Source organism: Lissotriton helveticus, chromosome 4_1 (genome assembly GCF_964261635.1).
Source record: "Lissotriton helveticus chromosome 4_1, aLisHel1.1, whole genome shotgun sequence".
Taxonomy (NCBI): domain Eukaryota; kingdom Metazoa; phylum Chordata; class Amphibia; order Caudata; family Salamandridae; genus Lissotriton; species Lissotriton helveticus.
In genome coordinates this window covers 1,668,981,912-1,669,006,267 of record NC_136063.1, presented here as the reverse complement: position 1 = coordinate 1,669,006,267, position 24,356 = coordinate 1,668,981,912, and positions in this window count along the sequence as shown.

Below are 24,356 nucleotides of genomic sequence, written 5' to 3'. Positions count from 1 at the left end.
GAGAAAAAGGTACAGATTATTTAACCGAGTACGTTTTCTCAGGGGGTGCAACATAGACCCTGAACGCGAAAACAACATTTTTTTTTTCTGAAAAAGTTACAGGATGCGCGCACTCGGTCGCGCATCCCTATGTACAAGACTGTGATTCACGTGGTTTAAAAATAAAATGTAATGGTGCAAAGGCAGACGACACTTGAAGATAGTTTCAGAACTTTAAGTTTAGTTATTTTGCCTATTGTTTAAAATTGCAAAAATATACAGTTTACAGAATTCTGATTTGCTGTTTAACGTCTGTCAACATTAGAATCGGAGGAAATCAGAAAGTGTTGCCCGCCATTTTGTAACTGCGAGTGAATGTATTCTACTGAACAAAGGGTTAGAACATTGAAAGGAGAGAAGGTACAGATTATCTAACCGAGTAGGTTTTCTCAGGGGGTCCAGTATAGACCCTGAACGCGAAAGAAACATGTTTTTTCGCCGTAAAAAGTTACGGGGTGCGCGCACTGGGTCGCGCACCCCTATTTATAAGACTGTAGACTATTGCCTTTTCTCACAGATTATTAGCTGCACATGTTAAATAAACCTTAATTTACTTATCTCACTAATGTTTATCAAACTTCAACTTACAGTCCCGCTGACACTATTGCAATATTCTCATACCTAAGTTTGTTAAAAAATAAAAAGTATTCCATACTAAATGTAACTCTCTTTAAAGGTTTTCCGTTCCGTAACCACACTACATTCACCTAACATCATTTCATTGCGTCACTTCTCCACTACTCATAAGTACACAGTGTCAAAAATATCAATGCTGCACATAATCGTTCACATCCAGGCACTACCAATTGCATGACTTAATTAACAGGAAGCGCTGTAATGTTGCATGTGTTTTCAAAGGTACACCGGTATCTCCTATAATGCCGAATTTTACCTTAACACTCAGCAGTAAATATTTATTTTCAAACAATGTCAATTACTATGACTTTTTAAACGACAAGCTTTAGTCTGTAATAGTCACTCTGCATATGCCTCTCTGTAAAAATAAACTTCATCCACCCACGCATGGGAACCTTGATGTTTCCATCTGGCCGCAAAATACGGCCTTGAACTCAAAGTTCCATCCCAAGACTTGAACAACAGCCTTATTGTCCCTAAATGAAGCTACCCAAGCATCTGTTCACAAACAAATCTCATTCACTTAGCTAACACTCGCAGAAAACTGCATACCTTATTAAATAGTGACCTTCCTTTACAATTTTCTGAGGTGACTCTCATAATCTTTAACGCTCCTCCACTTCCCAGCTGCACTATTTTTTTTGCAACTACTAACCAATGGTTTGGTGATTTTTTGCACCAAATCATTTAAAGGCATTCTGCTACTCTCACTCCATACTCTCAGATCTATGTTTCTGAACTTCCTCATCTATTACCAGCAGCTGCAACCTTTGTATTCCTATTTTCGTTATTACAAAATGGATGTCCGTCCTGCCTTCGCAAACGAGCTGGAACACTTAGAACTATTTCGCCACAGAATGCTTGACCAGTATGGCATTCTGCCACTCGCGACTTTGAGTGCATCATATGGATTATTGTTTCGATTTTCCTATTTCACCTGTGTGCAGCCTGTATTTCATTGCCTGAGCTGTGATTTCATGTGGGCCCTGGACTTATGTCTCTGCAACTCCGTACCTCCTGAAGTGAATTACAATCATCTCATGAATCCGTTACTTGATCATGAACAGCTTTGATCCGACGGAGGGATTATGGCCTTTGCAGTGATACATGGAATTCTGGGTCATTGGAATATTTTCGCAGCGGCGCAAGATTTCTTGGCACACAGCTACATTGAAAATTCACCGAGTTCTCCTCTGATGCTACTAGAGGCTCCGGTAATTAATGACCATGTATGTTCATTTCCTCTTTTCAATTGGATGGCTGACTTGTTTTCGGATGATAACAATGACTTTCTTTTAGAAGCGGTTGCCACTTACTTTGCCTATTCAATGGAAGGATAACTGTTATGCAATCCATTGATATCTTGACTGTTTTTTCCCTTCCTAATTTTTCTTATTATTTTTTTATTTTTATATTTTATATAAACAGACCTATTGGCTTTACTGACATTGGACATTGCAATTTCCTGCTGGTGAGATTTTTTTTATTTTTTGTGGAGTTAATTTTTTTTTCCACACCTACTCGATTTTCTTCAAAAATTTCATGATGCTCTAATTTCAACAAATCACTACCTTATGTTATCTTATCTGATTTGAAATATTCTCGAAGCAAGGCTGCGTAAAATATGGTTAAATGTGCCCTGATAAATGTGTATAGTTACAATGACTTTTTAGATCGTTTATCGCCATTTTCCCTTTCTACTCCAATTTTCGCCTTACACACATATGTGCTGTTTTTGTTTTATGCCTATTGAAAGATTTTTGATTCATAACTGAAAAAGTATATGATTACACTGATGTTACCCATGCTTATCAACCTGTATGTTACATCGAGTACTGAAACCTTTCAAAAAATTATCTCAATACAGTAGTTGTTCTGAGTACTAATTTTCAAAAGTACCGGCAGATAACATACATGCACCTCCAGCCAAGTTCTCGCTTTTGGCGCGTTTTTCATTTCCTTTCACAATACCATACAACAAGCTTGTTACTGCTTCATATGCAGAAAACTAATTGTTAATGAGGTGATGTTTAACCACTAGCATTTCCATATATGATTACTGTACTTAAAATCAAAAGACACCTTCTTGCATGCAATATAATTTAATATATTTGATTGCGGGCTGTACAATATGTTTTTTAAACGTTATTCATTTTGCTTCATACTACATTTCCATCATTTGTGTTGTATGGACTAGTAACTATGCCCACTACTTTCTTTATAATATGTTTACTTGTATTACATCAAAAACTTCGCTTCAAAGCACTGCATCAGTGAATAAAAATTTGAAATATATACGTTCCCTCTTTTATCCAATATTCACAACTGAAATAATGTATACTAAAACTGTATTCATGTGTTTGACGTAATCTCAGCTGTACTCAATTCATGTTTTCTTTTATCAACCTGAATTATTTATAGTTCAACCCGCTGGCCTGCGACGGTCACTCAAGCCTTTCTTTGCGGGTTTTGAATCATAGCATTAATCGTACCTCTGGCAAAAAAATAATTTATTACTGTAACCAAGCACCGCCGCAGTTGTGGTTCACTCAGACTGTTAATCACTGCTCCCCCGCTTCCACAGAGCACACGCTATCTCGTATTTCAGTACTTATCACCCTTTCATCACCACTATAACAAACACTTCTTTGCCAGCCATCAGACAACAAAGTGAGAAACCAAACGGACTAAGAAGAGAAACACAACAAATCCTCAGCTCTGTGGAGCCCACCGAGCGGTAATTCTGAAACTCGGCATACACTGACTAACGCTTCCAAAAGCCATCTCAATTATATAAATAATATTTTCAAAACCTGCCAAGTACTTTGATGTGACTATCTGTGTCTGCCTGCAGAACAAACTTCCTCAGCCCAGACTGAACGCACACACACACACATACACACACTAAGATAACACAAAGCAACTGATACGGAAAGCAGGAGTGAGATGAAAATACAGTCACACGGCGGAACACAGAAACCTCTATATATATTTGGTCTTCTACATCAATTTATGAAGGCATATATACTCCACGATACTGTGTACAACCTCATGGTCACAATTTTTCATTTGATTGTACTGGGACACCTCTCCTTCTCACCCCACCCCCACCACTGCATCCCTCAGCCGCAAACCACACTGTAATTTTTTCCTCAAACTTAAAGTTTAAAATACCTAAAGCATTCCCACTTTTTGTCGACGATATCACATATAATCTACTATTTTTCTCTCTACCTGCATTATCAGTGTCTCTGCTAATTTCTTTTTTTTTTATCTGTAACCAACTTTACAAATTATGTGCAAACGCTCCCAAATCTCAATTTATTTCTGTCTATTTTATTACATTTTTGTAGTAACCAAGTCCACGCTGGTAGTAGTATTTCAGGAGGATTTATTCAGGTTGGTTACAGCATAGTAGTACAGTAGATATTAGCTAGTACAAAGCCCCACCAGGAGCATCCAGCCAGGCGCTCAGCCCTTCTCCAACTGTGAGTTCCCACTCCCAACATTCCATCTTGCATCACTCAGGCAGGGTTCCACTGGCACAGCATAAATCACAACCCAGGATACTACATATCCTCCCTTGTTCCAAAATTAAACAAAATGAATGTCCATATAAGAAACAATACAAAGTTGAAAGGCGAAGAAATGGACGCAGATTAGAGGAACAAGGAAAAATGAAAAACCATAGGAAAAATAGAATACAAGTGAAGATGTGACAAGAACAAGAACGCAAGTGGAGCGGAAAGAAGATAAAGTAGAACACGCGAAAAGGTGTGACCAGAACACGAACGCAAGAGGAGAGGAGGAGATGAAAGAATCATAGAACATATCCTCTATCGTTCCAAAAGAAACAAAAAGAAGAATCCATGTCGGAACAAAAAATGTTAAAAGGAGAATACATACATAAACACACATCATCTTTTCCAAAGAAGAAGAAGAAAAAAAAAAAGGGCAAAGAATAGAAAGAGAAACCATCAATGGCAACCCTCTGCAAACCCACTGGCCAGGTAAGTAAGCAAAGAGACAACTCACATCAGGAGAAATCAAGACGACAGAGAAGAATAAGAGTGAATATACTCAAACTTCCTCATCTGAATTTAAGAATACATAAATTGAAAAAACAACTGGGCTACAGTGTAAGAAAACAGAATTAATATCATTAAGAAAAACGCCCAGAGTAAAACACCCCATGTATTATGGTAATTAAAACCATACACCCACTAGAGTAAAATAATGTATACATGGGTAAATGTTGTGCACAGTACAGAAGGGACGACACCCAGGAAATAGACCCCATGTGGACATGAGAAACTAGTGCACTGCATAAGAATTTAAGTACCTTGAACAAAACCAAATTACCAAAAAAAATCTATCACTTCGGAGAGATCAAAATAGGGTACTTAAAAGGCGCAGGACGCACGTCCACGCAACACACCTCGAGTAGAGGTCAACTGAAATGCAGAAGAATTTGGGGAAGACCCCAAATACACCTCACGGAGAGGAAAAGCACACCTCACTGGGATGTCAAGAGACTATGTGCATAATAAAAGCGGGAAAAACCCGCAACATGAGACACATGACATAGGGGAAGACCCCACAACACAACTCGCGGAGAGGTGACAAAGTAGTGTCATTGTGAGTGGGACACTAGTCCACACAACACCTCTTGAACTTAAGGAAGAAAATACGTGTCATGACAATAGACTTAAGAAACCAAAAACACACCTCAGTAGAGGTTGTAACGTTGTGCACATGTGAGGCAAGTAAAAGAATGGAGTAAATGCGATGTATACCCTAAGTAGGGGATACATGTGAAACTAAAGATTGTGCACGAGAGAAAACAAAACACTGTTGTGTACTACCAATTATTGTGAAAACATGTGAAATGTGAGGTTTAAATTGTTGTGCACTGAACCATACCAAAAATATTGTACATAAAATTGTGCATTATTATTCCCCAAACCAACATAAAGTAAGGATAATCAAAGTTTTCACAAGCATACAGAATTGAGAAGCAATAAACATAAGCTCTGCAGATACAGATTTGCCAACTTGAAGACGATGTATAAATTAAATAAATAGAAATAAATTACATTCATTTATTCCAACTTGCCACTAGATGGCAGCGTAGCAATGAATAATGAAATTAATAACAGTAAGAAATACTATTTCTAACGATATAAACGCTACATTTACAAAAGAAATGTCACTTTCAATGCCACCTCAAAAAAAAACGAGACACTGAATAATTTTAAAACTCACAGGTGCTCTGAAAATACACCCGATGTCATGCTGTATGTCCCACCAGTGATGTTGGCCCATGACCCACTGCAAATCTCATGAAGAATAACGTAAAACCACAAACTGCCACACTGGAAATGATCCAACGACTTGAGGAAACGTCGAGGTTGAGTAAAGTGCAGCGACGTTTCAATTTGCTGTGACGTCACCCCAGAAAACGTGGTTGGCAGTGAATCATGGTTGGCAGGTAATGTCAAATGTAACATATCAAAATGGAGGGACGCAAACTCACGGCAAGCCGGATGGCTCAAGGCACGTCGATGATCGCAGTAGAAGAAAGGAATGAAGGCAGCTACAAAACAATGAAGGTGAGAAGGTGCGCGCGGGGTAGAGCTCGAGCGTTTTGAATGCAGTGATTAAACTGCCAAGTTGCAGAGTATTTGCTCAAAACAATATAAAAAAAACAAAAGTGCCCACCGATTGAAGCAGACTTCATCAATGTTCAAAATGACACCAGACACGAACACAGGCTCAAGATGCGCTGACCCCGACACATGGAGGTCTTGATTGAAGACAACCCAGGATACTACAATTTTATATTCCGTTTATTCAGTATACCATAAATACATTCAAAACTATAATTCACACTTGAAAGAAAGTGAAAAAACGGCGCACAACCCCCATTAACTTCACAGAAATTCAGCCCCCTTCCCCCCCCTCACGTCTGCTGTGGAAGCCCAAGATAACATACATCCCAGATACACACAGAGCTGGACCTGAACGTTTCACATCTGTATATAGAACCATTTCAATATTAATTAGGCCTTGCACTTGTTTTACCCATTCTAAGAGCCCCTCCAGCTTTACTCTACCTACTGATTACACGTTCATGTCCCCCTACAAAAAATCATTTTTTTTCGTCCCCCCACCCAAAATTCATTGCAGATCCGTCTCTAACTGACATTTAGGGGGTCATTATGATTGAGGATTTTCCGCTTACTCCGGGCCGGCGGAAGCCACCGCCGGCCCGGAGTATGCGGGAAATCCGCCGAGTAGGCCTGAAAGACCCACCGCCAAATCAGGATGGCTGGTGGGTCTCACAATCTGTCCGCCGCTTTTCCGCCGCGGTCGTAAGGCGACCACGGCGGAAAAGCACTAACATGGCAGGCGGTGTCTATCAGACACCGCCAGCCATATTAGGATGTAGGGAAAGTCATGCGTTTCCACGGCGGCTTTTCCGCCGTGGAAGAGCATACGGACAATCACTTTGGGGGCCCTGAAGGTTGCATGGGGGGTGCACATGGGGGGTACCTATGGTACCCCCCTGCCTTTGCGTGCACGAAGCGGCAGGCACCGCGCGGTGCCTGCCGCTTTGTGCATGCAAATGCACCGCTTTCGTGTTTTTTCATTGCGACGGGTGCTGCTTCAAGCAGCACCCGCCGCAATGTAAAACATAAAGGATGTGACCGCCAGGGTGGCGGTCACATCCTAATTGCCATGGAGGGACCGCCGCTGCCCATGCGGACGGTCCCTCCTACTCAGGGGTGGCGGACGGACGCAAGTCCGTCCGCCATCCTAATCGGCCCCTTAATTCCTAGACCTAACAGTAGTTGATAGCATAAGAACATGACTGAAGTCCACTAACCTTAATCAAATTTATTAATCGTAATTTTAAACTAATAATAACAAAGATACAATGTTTAAAAACAGTGATGTAATAAAATGGAACAGTAGTTGAAAACATATAAAACCGTAACAAAGTCAAAAATGTGTTTGCTTAGACACTGTAAGTCAAAAATTCTAATATAGTGATAAAAAACACATTTAACGGTACATCATAAAACAAACATTTATACACTCACCTTTACCAATGCTTTATCAGATGTAGAACAATGCTAGTAGCAAAACGATAGCCGTTTGACGGAGCTCTCAATAATACTTCTATCACTGCAACCAAAGAATAATGGCATAGATTTCCTGTCAATACACACTCATATATGTCTCTCCAACCAATCATATTTGTTCCCGCACAATTAATAATCAAATTAACATTTCATTTGGTTATCCTTTCAATATTTTCAAAGTCACATAAAGGTCACCCTTCACCCTCTGCCTTTTCTGCCTGTTACCATGGTAACAGCTCATTCTGCACCTGGCTGAAGGCACAGGTCAAAAGTTCATATCTCAACGTTCTAAATCAAAGCAAAAAGGCGCAATTCCCTGCAAACACACCTGCCTATCCACTGTTTTTTTACATTTCTTTTTTCCACAACCAATAGAACATTTCGTTTTAAAAAAACAGTAACATACAACGTAGTCTTTAATCTTGAGGTATAACAATCAACCAATCATTTTCAGTTTTTCATCAACACGACACCTCATACACTTTTTTATCGTGACTTTCACCATCTACTTGCCATTCCACTTCCAGAACCCATCGGAGTACTACTGCATCTGCCTTGAAAATGAAGGTTTGGCTTGTAGGACACAGTTATATTCACTGGAGTGAAAAATATGCTGCAAACAGACGAATTTCTAACCTTGACTTACCAAATGTGCAAATTACGTGGATTGGCCAAAGAGGATTAAGATGTCACCAATTGATACCATTGGTGAAAACTTTTATGCATCTCCCTGAACCTAACCTGATAATTGTGCACTGTGGTGGGAATGATCTAGGCACATTAACAGGGGTAGGTCTGGAAATGCTTCTAAAAGACACCTTTCGTCAATTGATGTCACTTTTTCCTCGAACTGTCTTGGTGTTTTCAAATATATGCCAAAGACAAAAATGGAATTGGTCGAATCAACGTTGTCCACAAATTGAGAAAGCATGGAAACATGTAAATAAATCTGTTTCTGCTTTCCTCAGAGAATATAACATGAGTTCTATATACAACAACAACCTGCGTTTCAACATGGAAGGCATCTATCGGAGAGATGGTTTTCATTTCACGGATGAGGGAAATAGAATTTTCCTCTGTAACATGAGACTCTGCATCGGAACTTACTTATAAGTGCAGAAAAAACTCAATTAACACAAGGGCTCTTTTAAGAGCCACCTTAGATCTAAACACTCAAACTTGTAATTTATCTCCATCTTTCTTTATGTTTTTTGATCGCCGTGCGCGACCGGGTGCGTGCACCACGTAACTTATTTGCAAAAAAAAGCTACTTTGAGACTTTTGTCATGCTTAATAAACCCCTCAAGAAACCTACGAAATCAAACACTCTCCACCCTGCTCCCTTTCCATTCTCACCACTATAGTATTTCACAGTCTTGTAAATAGGGGTGCGCGACCGAGTGCGTGCACCCCGTAACTTTTTTCTCCCAAAAAAAATGGTCTTTTCGCGTTCAGGGTCCATACTGCACCCCCTTAGAAAACCTACCCAGCCAGACAATCTCTACCTTCTCCCCTTTCCATATACTAACCCTTTGTTCTGTACAATATATTCACTCGCACTAACAAAATGGAGGACAACACTTCCTGATTTCCTCCAAATCGAATGTTGACAGACGTTAAACAGCAAATCACAATGCCGCTCGCGCACACCCGCATAGGTGCGCGCACCCGTGCGCGCTTACAGATATATAACTGATTTCAACTTCAATTTTCTCAGCAACAACTGAACGGATTTACACTATTTAAACAAAAGCGTGATCTGCGACCCACACTCTACCTTTCTACCAAATTCCTTATAAATCCAATCAGCCGTTCAAGCTGTAGCCGTGTCTAAACGTCCTATGGAAAATAACATGGGAAAAACACGTTTTGGGACCCCCCTTTTATCTCAGCCCCCACTTCACCAATCCCCCCAAAACTTTCACAGAATGAGCGCAGCGGACCGAGCCATCTTCTTTGAGAAATTCGCAAACATTCGTCCACCAGGGCCAAAGTTATTCCCAATAGAATGTTACAGATTTCCTATGGAAACTAGGTCCTAACTATAACTACCTACTGGCGACCGCCAGTAGGGAACATATATATATAGGTATATATAGTTAGGATCGATTTCCATAGGGAAATCGCAACATTCTATTTGGAATAACTTTGGCGCCGGTTGAGCAATCAGGCTGAAATTTTCTGCAACTTTGCCTCGCGGCTCTCTGCTCCTTCCCTGAAAGATTGGGGGGGATTCGTCAAGCGGGGGCTGAGATAAAAGGGGGGTCCCAAAACGTGTTTTCCCCATGTTAATTTCCATAGGGCGGTCTGTCGCAGTTTTAGCTCGAACGGCTGAATGGATTTTCACCAAACTTGGCAAAATTGTAGGGACTGGTAGCCCGATGTGCCTTTGCTATGTCTCAAGATATGTGCTCCAGTGGATTTTGAGTAATTTAGGTTTAAAAAAAATTATATATCTGTAAGCGCGCCCCGGTACGCGTACCGGGGAGCGCTCCGGGCGCGCCACGCGACTTGCGCACGGCAAGCTGATTGGTTCTCGGGTGTCTGTAAACATTCGAAACAGTCAGCAGTGGCCGCCATCTTGTGTCTCGGTAGGATTGAGATACAAGAGGTGGCAAAAATGAAAGGGGGAAATGAGCAAAAGGGGGCAGGGTAGACCCCCCCTGACCCCCTAGGTTTGATGTGGGGGTCATAAAAGGGTCCCGTGGGACAACATTTTTTTTTTTGGGATTTTCGCGGGGGGAGCACACGGTACGCGCACCGGGGAGCGTACGAGGGAGCGTACTTAAGTGAAAAATAGTGAAAATAATAGTGTAAAATAATCATTTTGAGTGATTACATGTAGGGCAGCTCTGAAAAGAGCTTTTGGGTTCTGTGGCTGTTTTAGGTACCTACAAGTGTGTCCCACACACACCCACATGCACACAACCCCACACTCACACACCCACACACTCCCAAAACACACTTCACACATGCACACTTCCACCCACAGTCAAACACCCCACACCCCCAGATCGACACCTTACACATCCACAGCTACACCCACCTCACACACACCCACACTCAAACACACACCTCACCCCCCTTCCACCACACACACACACACATGCACATACACACAAATATCTCACAGACACACCACACACATCCCACACACACATCTCCCCCCAACACACACAGAGACAACTCACAGACACACACACACACGTGCACATACACACAAATATCTCACAGACACACCACACACATCCCACACACACATCTCCCCCCAACACACACAGAGACAACTCACAGACACATCCACACATCTCATACATACATACACATCCTAAACACATACCTCCCACACCCACACACACCCCACACACACCTCACACACCCACAGTCCCACCTATACTCAAACACCCCACACACCCACACCCACACACACACCTTACATACCAATATCCCCACCCACATCCATATACCCCACACACCTATACACCTCATCCCCCCTAGACACAAAGACACACACATACACACCTCACAGACACCCCCCGCACATCCCCCACACACACCTTCCCCATGCCCACACATGGGGAAAACTCAGTGAAACACTAAAATAATAATTTAAAGTGCTTAGAGGTAGGGTATCTCTGAATAGAGTTGTTGTGTTGTGTGGGTGATTTAAGTACCAACATGTAGGTACCAATGCATAGTCTTAAATTCAATGTACACCGTTTACTCTGTAGATAATTTGCATGTTGGTATAGAAGTTATTGTGGTATATGGAATCCATACCATAGTCTGTCAGGAAAGCAGAAACAGATCCTTTAAGTACTCCCTGAGAAGACATACAGGATCATGGGTAGTCTACCCTGCTCCCTTATGATGTTTTAAAATTGCACAGTATATTGTAAGTTTCACTTTATACTATAATATAAACATAATTATTTTGGTAGTACTTAATGAATTAGATATAAAAATGAATAATGTCTCAAACAATTTTTAATTATTAAATAAAAATGTATTGGTCAGAATTTTCATAGTTCAATAAAACTTCCAGCATTACATCATCTGGAATCTCCTCAAACATGCATGTTTCTATGTCTTGTAAACATTCAATAAATTGTTCATCCAAAGACTGATCCATAAAATCTTCATCCAAAAAATCTTCATTTAGAATCTCCTCAGATGTAATCTCGAAGGAAATATTGAAATTTTCTTGCTTACCTTCCATTTTTTTGCTGTAAATTGCATAAAAAATAACTATATCAGTAGATTTAGGGCAGTGTTGTGTTTAAGTTCAGACAGGTAGTTCTGTTTTTTTAACAGTTAAGTTAACTTTGGGTAGTGTATGGTAACAGGCAGGAAGTAGAAATAAAAAAAAGTTTTTGTGAAGAAGCGTAAGTAAATTCATATTTATAGCAGAGAAGCATAAGTCAATCAATAAATATAACAGAGGAGCCTATCTCTATCTACAACTATAGCAGAGGGACAGTAAATAATTATCAGAAAATGTTTTTACAAATTAACTTAAAGTGCCCCTTACAAATTATCAATTTACTTTAGAGAGAGGTGGGGAAGAAAAAATGAGAAAATCCTTTCAAGATGTACCTCAGGTAGTTGTCGTCAAAATGGCCGTGTTTCCCTCTCATTTTTCATTTATATTCATGTACATAACCAATCAAATGTCAGGAAAAAAAATAGAAAATGAAAGTAACATTTTAATTGATTGTCAATTCTAACACTTCAGATGTGTTTTTGTTATGTAATTTACCTCAGGATATTTAGACAGGGCTACAGGCCAAATGGCTGAATGGAATTCCACAAAATTTGGAAAAATGGTAGGGACTGGTATGTAGTATTGCCTATTCTATATTTGGTGAAAGTATCTCCAGTGGTTTTTATGTAAATTAACTTCTATTATTTTTTTTGGAGCGCTTCCCGGTGCGCGCCCCGGTACGCGTACCGGCAGCGCTACGGGAGTCCTCCATTTTGTGTTTCGGTAGATTTGAGTCAGAAAATGGCGGACAAACAACGTTGGGAATGGGTATAAGGGGGCACGGTTGGCACTCCCTGACCCTCTAGGTTTCCTGAGGAGGTCTTAGGAGGCCCATAAGGGACAAAAAAAAATTATATTTTTAAATTTTCGCGGGGGGAGCGCCCGGTACGCGCACCGGGAAGCGTACCGGGGAGCGTACTTGGTGAAAATTAGTGAAAAAAGTTAGAAAAAGATCATCATTTGGAGTGATCAGAGATAGGGTAGCCCTGAAAAGGGCTTTTGGGTTCTGTGGCTGATTTAGGTACCTACAAGTAGGTACCAATGCACAGTCTTAAATTCAGGAGGAATATTCTATTCCCTTCATCTGAGAAGTGCACACCATCTTCTCTGTAAATATCTTGCATGTTGTAACACAAGTTGTTGTTGTATATTGAACCCATTCCATAGTCTCTCATGTAAGCAGAAACAGATTTATTCACATGTTTACGTGCTTTTTCAAATTGTGGACAAAATTGGTTGGACCATTTCCATTTCTGCCTTTGGCATATATTGGAATATACCAAGGCAGTTTGTGGAAAAAGTGCCATCAATTGATCAAAGGTGTCCTTTAAAAGCATTTCCAGACCTACACCAGTCAAAGTGCCCAAGTCATTTCCTCCACAGTGCAGAATTAACAGGTCAGGGTGTGGCAAATGCAAAAAGGTTTTCACCAATGGAATCAATTGGTGACATTTTAATCCTCTGTAGCTAATCCATTTTATGTTCACGTTTGATAAATCAAGGTTGTGTAAATTTCTGTTACTAGCATACCTTTGAGCCCAGTGGATATAACTATGTCCAATAATCCAGACAGAATACATGGTCAGAGGAGATTCTGGTGCAGTTAGATGAAGTGTGGAAAAGAAATGGCAGTTGGAATAATAGGAGTTTGCAAAAAAACTGTGGAGTTTCAGTGCTCTTGAATCACAAGCAATGATTGGTAGAATGAGATAGGTGAAAACTGAAAGTTAGGGTGCATGGTTGTGTTCTGTGTAAGAAGTAATTTGAATGGTTAAAAAAAAGTTGTTTAAAGAAACCTTACACCAGATAAGCTGGTGTATTTGCAGGTCAAACATCCTTGCAGAGGTGATTTGCAACATTGTAGAATAAACTTTTAACCCTGGCAGCTAAGTCAGGAGGGAGTTGCTATGGTAACAGGTAGAAAGAGCTGATGGGGGGAAGGGTGTTGGTTTGAATATAGAGAGGGAAGAGTTTTAATTGGTTAACAAAAAGGGATATCTGTGTAGAATTAGAGGTTTTCTGTGCCTTTATGGTTTGCAGTGGTTGGAGAACATACCTTTTGCTCTGCTAAAGAAATATTGGTGTGTGTATCTGACACTGTTGTGAATGTCCTAAAGCATTTTTAAAGGTGAGTTATGATTCATTTAATATACATAGAGACTTGTATACTCTATGGAGAAGATTTGGAAGAAAATTGTGGTCTTTAAATGTTGCTTTGTGTCATGCTTTTTGATAATGCTTGGTAAAAAGTTTTTACTGCATAGAGTAATTGTATTTTGTAAAATTGTGATTTTTTAGTCGTGACATGGAATGCTTCTACGTGTTTTGTAAATGTGATGTAAAAAACGATTTTGGGGGGAAAAAATAGTTTTTACATTTTTTAAAAGAAATAAAAAATGTGTGCATGTTTAATAGAAATACATTTGACTCTTTACAATGATGTTACCTGTGTTAACTCAGTGTAGGAAACATATTGAGTTTGTTTGCATAGAGGAATTGTAATTTGTAAAATTGTGAAGCTTCATGTGAAAGCTTTTGCCTTAGTCTTATCATTGCTGTGAGGCAGATGGTTGTACATAGGATCTGTGCTGTGTTTCCTAAATGTGATGTTAAAAACGATTTTGGGGAAATGAATGTTTTTTACATATTTGACTATATTGTGGCACAGAGGTTTAAAAAGTGACGCATCTAATTACATGTGTCTCTTTTTAAATATGGTGCAAAAAGGTACATGTTTGGGCATTCTTGGGGAGCGTAGGTGGTGAGGCTTGTGTCTAAGAGTGCAGTGAACTAGGCTTCATGAAGCCTATCCCTGACTGCACTGTTAGACACAGGTGTGAATTTGACTCTTTACAATGATGTTACATGTGTTAACTCAGTGTAGGAAGCATATTCAGTTTGTTTGGATAGAGGAATTGTATTTTGTAAAATTGTGAAGCTTCATGTGAAAGCTTTTGCCTTAGTCTTATCCCTGCTGTGAGGCAGATGTTGTACATAGGATCTGTGCTGTGTTTCCTAAATGTGATTTCAAAATCGATTTTGAGGAAATTAATGTTTTTTACATATTTCAGTATATTGTGACGCAGAGGTTTAAAACGTGACACATCTAATTACATGTGTCTCTTTTTAAATATGGTGCAAGAAAGTACATGTCTGGGCTTTCCTGGGGAGCGTAGGTGGTGAGGCTTGTGTCTAAGAGTGCAGTGTACTAGACTTCATGAAGCCTATCCCTGACTGCACTGTTAGACACAGGTGTGAATTTGACTCTTTATAATGATGTTACATGTGTTAACTCAGTGTAGGAAGCATATAGAGTTTGTTTGCATAGAGGAATTGTAATTTGTAAAATTGTGAAGCTTCAAGTGAAAGCTTTTGCCTTAGTCTTATCATTGCTGAGAGGCAGATGGTTGTACATAGGATCTGTGCTGTGTTTCCTAAATGTGATGTTAAAAACGATTTTGGGGAAATGAATGTTTTTTACATATTTGACTATATTGTGGCACAGAGGTTTAAAAAGTGACGCATCTAATTACATGTGTCTTTTTTTAAATATGGTGCAAAAAGGTACATGTTTGGGCTTTCCTGGGGGGCGTAGGTAGTGAGGCTTGTGTCTAAAAATGCAGTGGACTAGGCTTCATGAAGCATAAAAATAGTTTTTACATTTTTTAAAAGTAATAAAGAATGTGTGCATGTTTATTAGAAATACATTTGACTCTTTAGAATGATGTTAGCTGTGTTAACTCAGTGTAGGAAGCATATTGAGTTTGTTTGCTTAAAGAAATTGTATTTTGTAAAATTGTGAAGCTTCATGTGCAAGATTTTGCCTCAGTCTTATCCCTGCTGTGAGGCAGATGGTTGTAAATATGATCTGTGCTGTGTTTCCTAAATGTGATGTCAAAAACGATTTTGGGGAAAATAAATGGATTTTACATTTTTGAGTATAATGTGGCGCAAAGGTTTAAAAAATGACGCATCTACCTACATGTGTCATTTTTTAAATATGTGGCAAAAAAGGTACTTGTTTGGGCTTTCCTGGGGAGCATAGGTGTTGAGGCTTGTGTCTAAGAGTGCAGTGGATTAGGCTTTATGAAGCCTATCTCTGCTGCATTCTTAGACACAGGTGTTTTGAGGCAAAATCTTGCACTTGTCTCACAACAGGAATAAGAGTGAGGCAAACGCTTTCACATGGAGCTTCACAATTTTACAAAATACAATTCCTCTATGCAAACAAACTCAATATGCTTCCTACACTGATTTAAAACACAGGTAACATCATTGTAAAGAGTCAAATTGACACCTGTCTCTAAGAATGCAGACAGGGATATGCTTCATGAAGCCTAGTCCACTGCACACTTAGATACAATCCTCACCACCTAGGCTCACCAGGAAAACCCAAACATGTACCTTTTTTCCCCATATTTAAAAAGTGACGCATGTATGCGTCATTTTTTAAACCTTTGTGCCACATTATACTCGAAAATGTAAAATACATTTATTTTCCCCAAAATCGTTTTTGATATCAAATTTAGGAAACACAGCACAGATCATATTTACAATCATCTGCCTCACAACAGGGATAAGACTGAGGCAAAATCTTGCACCTGCCTCACAACAGGAATAAGACTGAGGCAAACGCTTTCACATGGAGCTTCACAATTTTACAAAATACAATTCTTCTATGCAAACAAACTCAATATGATTCCTACACTGATTTAAAACACAGCTAACATCACTGTAAAGAGTCAAATTGACACCTGCATCTAAGAATGCAGACAGGTATATGCTTCATGAAGCCTAGTCCACTGCACTCTTAGACACAAGCTTCACCAACTACGCTCCTCAGGAAAACCCAAACAAGTACCTTTTTGCTGCATATTTAAAAATTGATGCATGTAGGTAGAGGACAGTGTAGAAATTGAGACAGCAATTCAAGGTAATGTGGAAGACAATGTACAGATTTTAAATACAGAAAAGTTTGAAAAGGAAATTACCAGGTTTAAGGTGAAATTAAGTGAAAGGCCGAATTTTACTTGTGTGTGTTGTCGACGGACTCATTATAAGATTCAGACTAGGTTAGTTGATTTATATGCAAAAAGTGAAAAGATGGATAATTATGAGTGGAAAGATTTAGCAACTTATTTGTGGGTGGAGAATTCTTTTGATTTGAGTTCTGATCAGCGTATTTGTAAATATTGTTATGACAAATTAAATCAAAACAGAATGCCTGCTAGAGCTGTTCATAATAATCTGGAGTTGATAGACATTCCCCGTGAATTGATAGATTTAAATACATATGAGTCTATTTTGATTCAATGTGTCCATCCTTTTCAGGCAATTGTTCGCATGGAGCCTAAGATAGGGAAATTGCCTCCTACAGATTTGCAGAGAGGATTAAAGGGAAGAGTTGTTTATTTGCCCCTAGATTTGAAAAATAATATTGATACAATTGGTATAGAAAAAGTAGAAGAGGAACCTTTAGTTATTCTAGTTAATGGGGTTCCAACAAAGAGTAAAAAAATCTGGCAAGATTTAGTGGATGTTAGGAAAGTCAAAAAGGCAACGTTGTATTTAGTCAAAAACAATGAGTACTACAAGGATGTATGTGTTACAGCAGAGGAAACAGCTACAGATGAAGACAGTGATTGTTCAGCTGGCCAAATTGAAAAAGTTGATGTGTCTACAAGTGAAGAAATATATGAACATTATACTGTTCATCCTTTGCATTCCAAAGAAGTAATGGGGAATGCAATTGACTTGTTTCAAATTAAATCAGCAAAAGGAAGTCCCATTAGTGTATGGGAAGAAAGTTTGGAAGCTCGTTGTTTTCCACATTTATTTCCAACAGGTCGAGGTGGACGATATGACGATCGAGCACTTCAAATTCCTGCATCTGAATACCGGACTTTAAGATTATATGCTGAAGATCCAAGGTTTCGTCAATGTATTCCATATTTGTTTCATCTACTGTATGAAAGTGACTTGTCTGGGCTTTCTTATGCAGTAAATCATATACTGAAAAGTGGAGCACATCTGCAAAATGTTTCGGCGAGGGACTTTATGGAGAAAGTCAATCTGCAAGATAATATTTTGGAATCTCATCTAATCAATCTCATGGCATGTCAGCGTGGTACAAACGAGTATTGGTACCGTCATCATGGGGAATTGAAATGTATGCTAAGAAACTTAGGAACTCCTACATGGTTCCTCACTCTTAGCTGTGCCGAGTATGCATGGGACGACTTACTTCAATTTATACGCGAGGCAAATGCAAATATACAAAATATAGAATTCAAAACACCTGGAGAACTGTGTTCTTTGGATCCAGTGAATGTATGCAGATATTTTAATCATAGATTTGAAGCTATGATGTCTTTTATTACCAACAAAAAAAATCCTCCCCTTGGAGAGGTTTTGGATTTCTTTTGGAGAAAGGAGTATCAAGCGAGAGGTGCTCCTTACATACATATGTTGTTGTGGATTAAAGATGCACCCAAATTTGGAACAGATTCGGATGACACAGTGATGAGTTTCATTGAAGAGTATTCAACATGTGCTGTTCCGAAAACTACAGAAGAAAACAGTTTAAGGCAACAAGTTTTACGCTTTCAATCCCATCGTTGTGGAAAGTACTGTCGTCGAAAATTCAGAAACAAGGACAAGTTCTACACAAAATGTCGTTTCAGCTTTCCACGACCAGTGATTTCTAAAGGAAGGGTAAATAATTTGATGTCTTCTCTGCGACATACTGTGACGAGGAAATCACCAAAAAATACATACAATTTAAAAAGAGACGAAGAGTCTAAGTACATCAACGACTACAACCCAGTGATTTTGTCCGTGTGGAATGCTAACATGGATATTCAATTCGTTGCTGACAACTCTATTGCTGTGGCTCGATATGTGACGTCTTACATCACAAAAAAAGAAAAGACAGAACTAAAGGAAATGTGGGAGGACATTTCACATGAAAAGAGTCTAAGCAATATACAGTTACAGTCTGAAGATGTTGTCGCATCGAGAAATTGGAGGGTATGAATGTTCTGATCGATTGTCGTCAGCAAGTCTCTATGCCAAATCTAGAACCATCATTTGGGTGAGTCTAGGTCTTGCTGCAACACGAAATCGAGTTTTGAAATCTGTACAAAAGATAGAGTATTTGGCGGAGAAAGAACCAGAAAGTACAGATATTTTGAAGACAAACATGTTGGATACATACTATCCAAATAGAAGTCATCACCTTGAGAACGCTTGTCTCTATTTAGTTCTGCAGAGATATATTTATAAGAGGAACATCAGAGAAGATATCAATAATGGAATATATGGAGTCATTGGATGTGAAGGATGTCTAGTGAAACAGAAAAAAGGTCATTTGATTAATCATCGCAAATTGAGTTGTGATAATCCAGATAAAAGAGAATTTTATTATTTGGCTATTTTGTAACTGTTTAAACTATGGCGTGAAGAAGAGGAACTTCTTGGAGATTTTCTCTGTTATGAAGACTCCTTTAATGCAACGAAGGATACCATAGAATGTCCTGTTTTTCCAAATTATCTGCAAATGTTGAATGAAGAAATAGAGCAGGAAGCCACAATTGCTGCAGAGATTGTGAGAGACAGTTCTCAAGGCAGTCAGAGTTCTGCTTCATTGAGTCAGGATCCACTAGGAGGACCAATTATCCAAAATGAAGCTGCTACTGCCATGGATGAGGTGGAAAGAGTTATGGAACAAGGTCAAGATGATGAAGTTAACTTAGAAGATTTGGTGAAACAACTAAACCTTGAGCAGAAACAGATATATGACGAAGTCACAGAACAGATTGAACATGGATTCAGTCATGAGAAAAAAGAATGCTCATGTACATCATTTAAGCCTGTCCAACTGTACGTGAGTGGAGAAGCGGGAACTGGAAAAAGTTTTCTGATTAAAGCCATTGCAACTTATCTGCAGAAAAGGACTGAATCACCGCTGTCTTGTGTTGTTACTGCTCCAACTGGGCTGGCAGCACATAACATTAAAGGGATTACTTTACATCATTTACTGATGCTGCCAGTGGAGCATGATAACAAATTGGAGTATCACAAGCTATCAGGAGATGCGTGTTCCGAAGTTTCGAGAGTCCTGAAGAAAATGAAACTTCTTATCATTGATGAAGTAAGCATGGTGTCAAATATCATGCTTGCTTTTGTGCATTTGAGAATGCAAGAAATTCTTAGAACAGTTATTATTGTCTTATTTGGTGGAAAACATAATATTGTTTTTGGAGATCTTCTGCAGTTTGCTCCAGTGAAAGGACAATCTGTGTTCAAAATGCTCACACATGAAGATACCAGGAAGTTCTTAGGGAGCATTGGAAACGTTAATATATGGTTAAACTTTAAATATGCAGAACTGCTTCAAAATATGCGGCAGGCAAATGATGAAGATTATAAAAATATTCTACAAGATGTAAGGATCAGAAAAGTAAGTCAGCAAGGGAAAGAAGCTTTACATGCAAGATTAATTTCAAATTTGTACCCAAATGAAAACATTCTTCCAGAGAACATATTTAAGAAAATTAACGAGAAGAAATCTGGCATATGTTTGTTGCCAACTCTGAAAAAATGTTCCATGTTCAACAACAAAATGTTACAGTTAGAAAATGAAGAGATAGTGAATCTGGAAGCTATTGATAAAATAGAGCATATGGCAGCAACAATTATTTTGTCTGAAAATTTGAAATCAAAATTGGATTCATTAGAGAAGACTATATCTAAAACTGCTGGTTTTGAAAAGACTCTGAATGTGTGTTTGAATTGTCGTGTCATTTTAAGAAGGAATTTAAATGTTGAAAGAGGTCTAGTAAATGGAGCAATAGGTTATGTTGTCGGTTTTCTGAATTACAAAAATAGAGATGGAATTGAAATTTTAAAAATTAAATTTGATGACATTGATGAAATAGAACAAATTTGTCGTTGTTCAGCTAGATTTTTGCTCGTGAAAGACTTATATGTTCGCCGAAAACAGTTTCCTATTTGTTTGGCATATGCGGTGACAATTCATAAGTCTCAAGGTTTAAGTGTAGATAGCGCTTTGGTGAACGTTGGAAGTTCTGTGTTTAAAGAGGGTATGGCATATGTGGCATTATCATGAGTCAGAACTTTAGCAGGATTGTACTTGATTGAGTGTGATGAAACAAAGATTTGTGCAGATTTAGATTGTGTAAAAGAATACAATAGGTTAAGAAGAGAGTATGCTCCACATTTGCCTCAATATCCTCTGATTGAAAAACGTGTGGTAGGCCGAAAAAGAAGAAATGAGAGTAATTGCAGTGAGGTATCAGCAAAACGGCATAAAGTAGATAAAAGTGTAATTGTAAAGAGAAACAAAAAGGATTCTGTTGAAGATGTTGTTGGATTTCAGTTTGAAAACAGTTCTGGTGTCAACTGCTATGCTAATGTAGTAGTTAGTGTTGTTTTTTTTCTTCAAAGACAGATTGTTGAAAATCGGGAACAAACATTGTGCTGTTTATTGAATTCTGTGTTAGAGAAATGTAGTAGTGATAGAGCTAAAATAGAAAGTGTTTCAGAAATTAGAAATCTTCTAGATATATGTTCAGGTCAAAATCAATTTTCACAGAATATTCAGCAGGATTGTCAGGAATTTTTAATGTATATGTTTGATGTATTACAAGATGAAGGAGTAGATATAAAAAATCTATTTGGCCATTCTTATCAATGGCAACATGACTGTGATAACTGTGCTTCATCAAGTACTTCTAGAATAGACTCTGAAAGATTTATATATTTAACTTTACCAGACTGCAAATCAGTGTCTTTTAATAATCTAGTTAAAGCAGCGGATCACAATATGGTGTGTACTCAATGTAAGTCTGCAATGCTGTCCACATTATTTCTACAAAATTATGGTCACTATGTTATTTTAATGTTCCAACGATGTAGACCTGATGGAACAAAATTGACAACTTCTATTAAAAATTTTGTGGCTTCTCAGTTATCGATATCAGGAAGAACCTTTGCAACTGTAGCTAGTATTTTTCATGACGGTCCTTCTACAACATCAGGGCATTACACATGCTATTTAAAAACTTCTAAAGGTTGGACCCAATGTAACGACAATAATTTGACTTTCAAACAACGTTTGCCTTTTGGCTTTATAAATTCATACCTAGTGTTTTTACAGCCAAAATTTAGGTAAAGGTAATTGGCCTATGAAGACGGGAGGAGTACTCATATATACTCATACATGTGACACTATTTGGCCAAATGGAAAGGTGCAAGAATGAGTAAAGAGTCATGACTGAAAAAAAGGAGTATATTAAAATTTTGAAAATATTTCAGATGTTCTTGGAGCTTTTCTTGTAGAAAGTCGATGAAATGGATTTCTAAGTGAACAGCAAAATACTATGTAACGAGAAAAGGACCTCCATAATATACTATTTGGCCTCAAGGAAAAGTAAGTCAATCAAAGATTAGCGTACATTTGTCATTTGTCAGCATGTAAGGTTTTTTTTAAAACACAATCTTTTAGATTGTGTTTTTTTTTCCCGCTGTCATATGATGAGTAATTTGAACTCACTGCTTTAAGTGAAATTCAATATATTCTGAGAACAGCAAAAATAAACTATGTAACATGTTGTAGAAATTATTCTATACTTTGGATTGTGTAAATTAAATTGTATTCCCATTCTCTGACATCCACTCTCCCTCCCTTATCTTTGTTTGCTTCTTACTTTTGACCTCTTCTCTCTATTTTTCGTTCACTACTTCTCTGTGCTCAGTGCCTCACTCTACTTGTGTTATTTTCACTTGTGTTTATCTACCTTCTATCATTTCTTTTACAACAACTTCACTGCTCCTCTCTCATCGTTCTTCATCCCATTTCTTTTACTCTGGTTCCGTTACTATCCATCATTTCCTTTCTTTCAATGTCCTTCTCTTTACTTTCATCACCAAATTATTTTCTCTCAGTACCTCTGTTTTAGTCGTCTTCTCCTCTCTTTCCTTTTTTTTGCAGACTTACTTTTTTCTTTTCTCACTCATTGTACTCCACCTCACTCAGTTTTTCTCTTAGTGTGTCTACGTTATACCTTCCTCAGTCCATTTCCTTCAATTGTTGTATATTATTCTGTCTCCCTTCATCCTTTCACTCTATGACTGTTCTTCTCTTACTCTCAGTTATCTTCTATTCGTCATTATTCTAAATGCATCCTTAATTAGACTGTTTTCTGTCTCAGTCATTATCTTTTTACTTACTTCTGTTTCCTGATTTAGTTTTGCTAACTTACATTGTTTTAGTATCTTTCTTACCTTCAGTTCATTTCTCTGTACTTCTCTCTCTTTTTCTTAGTGAATCTATATGCCTTACTCTTTGTAATTTGCTCTCCTTCTATTTCTTTTTCCCTCTTTTTGTCCTTCTACCTTAGTTTATTTCCCTTTCTGTGTTCTTCACTCTCACTTTATTTCTAAATAGAGTGTTATGATGTTTTTAGCTCTTCATTTGTATCTTTTAATTTAAAATACATATTTTACTAATTATAACTTATTTTTTCTTCTCTCTTTCACAGATACCAACTGTAGTAAAAAAAATTAAAGTTACATTTATTATATGGTAAGTATGACTAAAAAAATGTAGTTTGTTATCACCCTTTGCTTTAAGGTCACTAACATTTTCTCAATCTACCTCACTCCTGTGTTTTTACTCTGCTTCTTTTACATATTCTTATTCTCCATGTTTACTCCCCTTTCCCTATTTACCCTCTCATATTCAACTTCTTTTGATCCCTATTCTTTACTTCACTTACCCTCTGTTCCCTTCCTTTGCTTCTTCACTCATTCTCTTTTTCTTAATTATTTACCTTACTCCTACACATATATCTCATCCCCCTTCCAACACATGCACACACCTGTAACATACACCCACACACACACCACACACAAACCTCATACACACAAAAAAAACTCCCACACACACTCTTCAAAAACACACACACATTCCATACACACACATACATCGAACACATATACACCCCACACTCATACACTTTTCATACATATTTCACACACCTTCATTTTTTCTCTCTCCATAACAGTCCACACAACCACACCCACAGACACACCTTACACACCCAAACTCCTACCTACACCCACTGACTCCCTGTAAGTCACACACATTGCATTACTTAACTTTTTTTGCTGTTTTACTCAAGCCCATTGAGGTACTGTTTCCTTTACTCTCTATGTCACTCACCATGTGTTATCCTAATTCAATA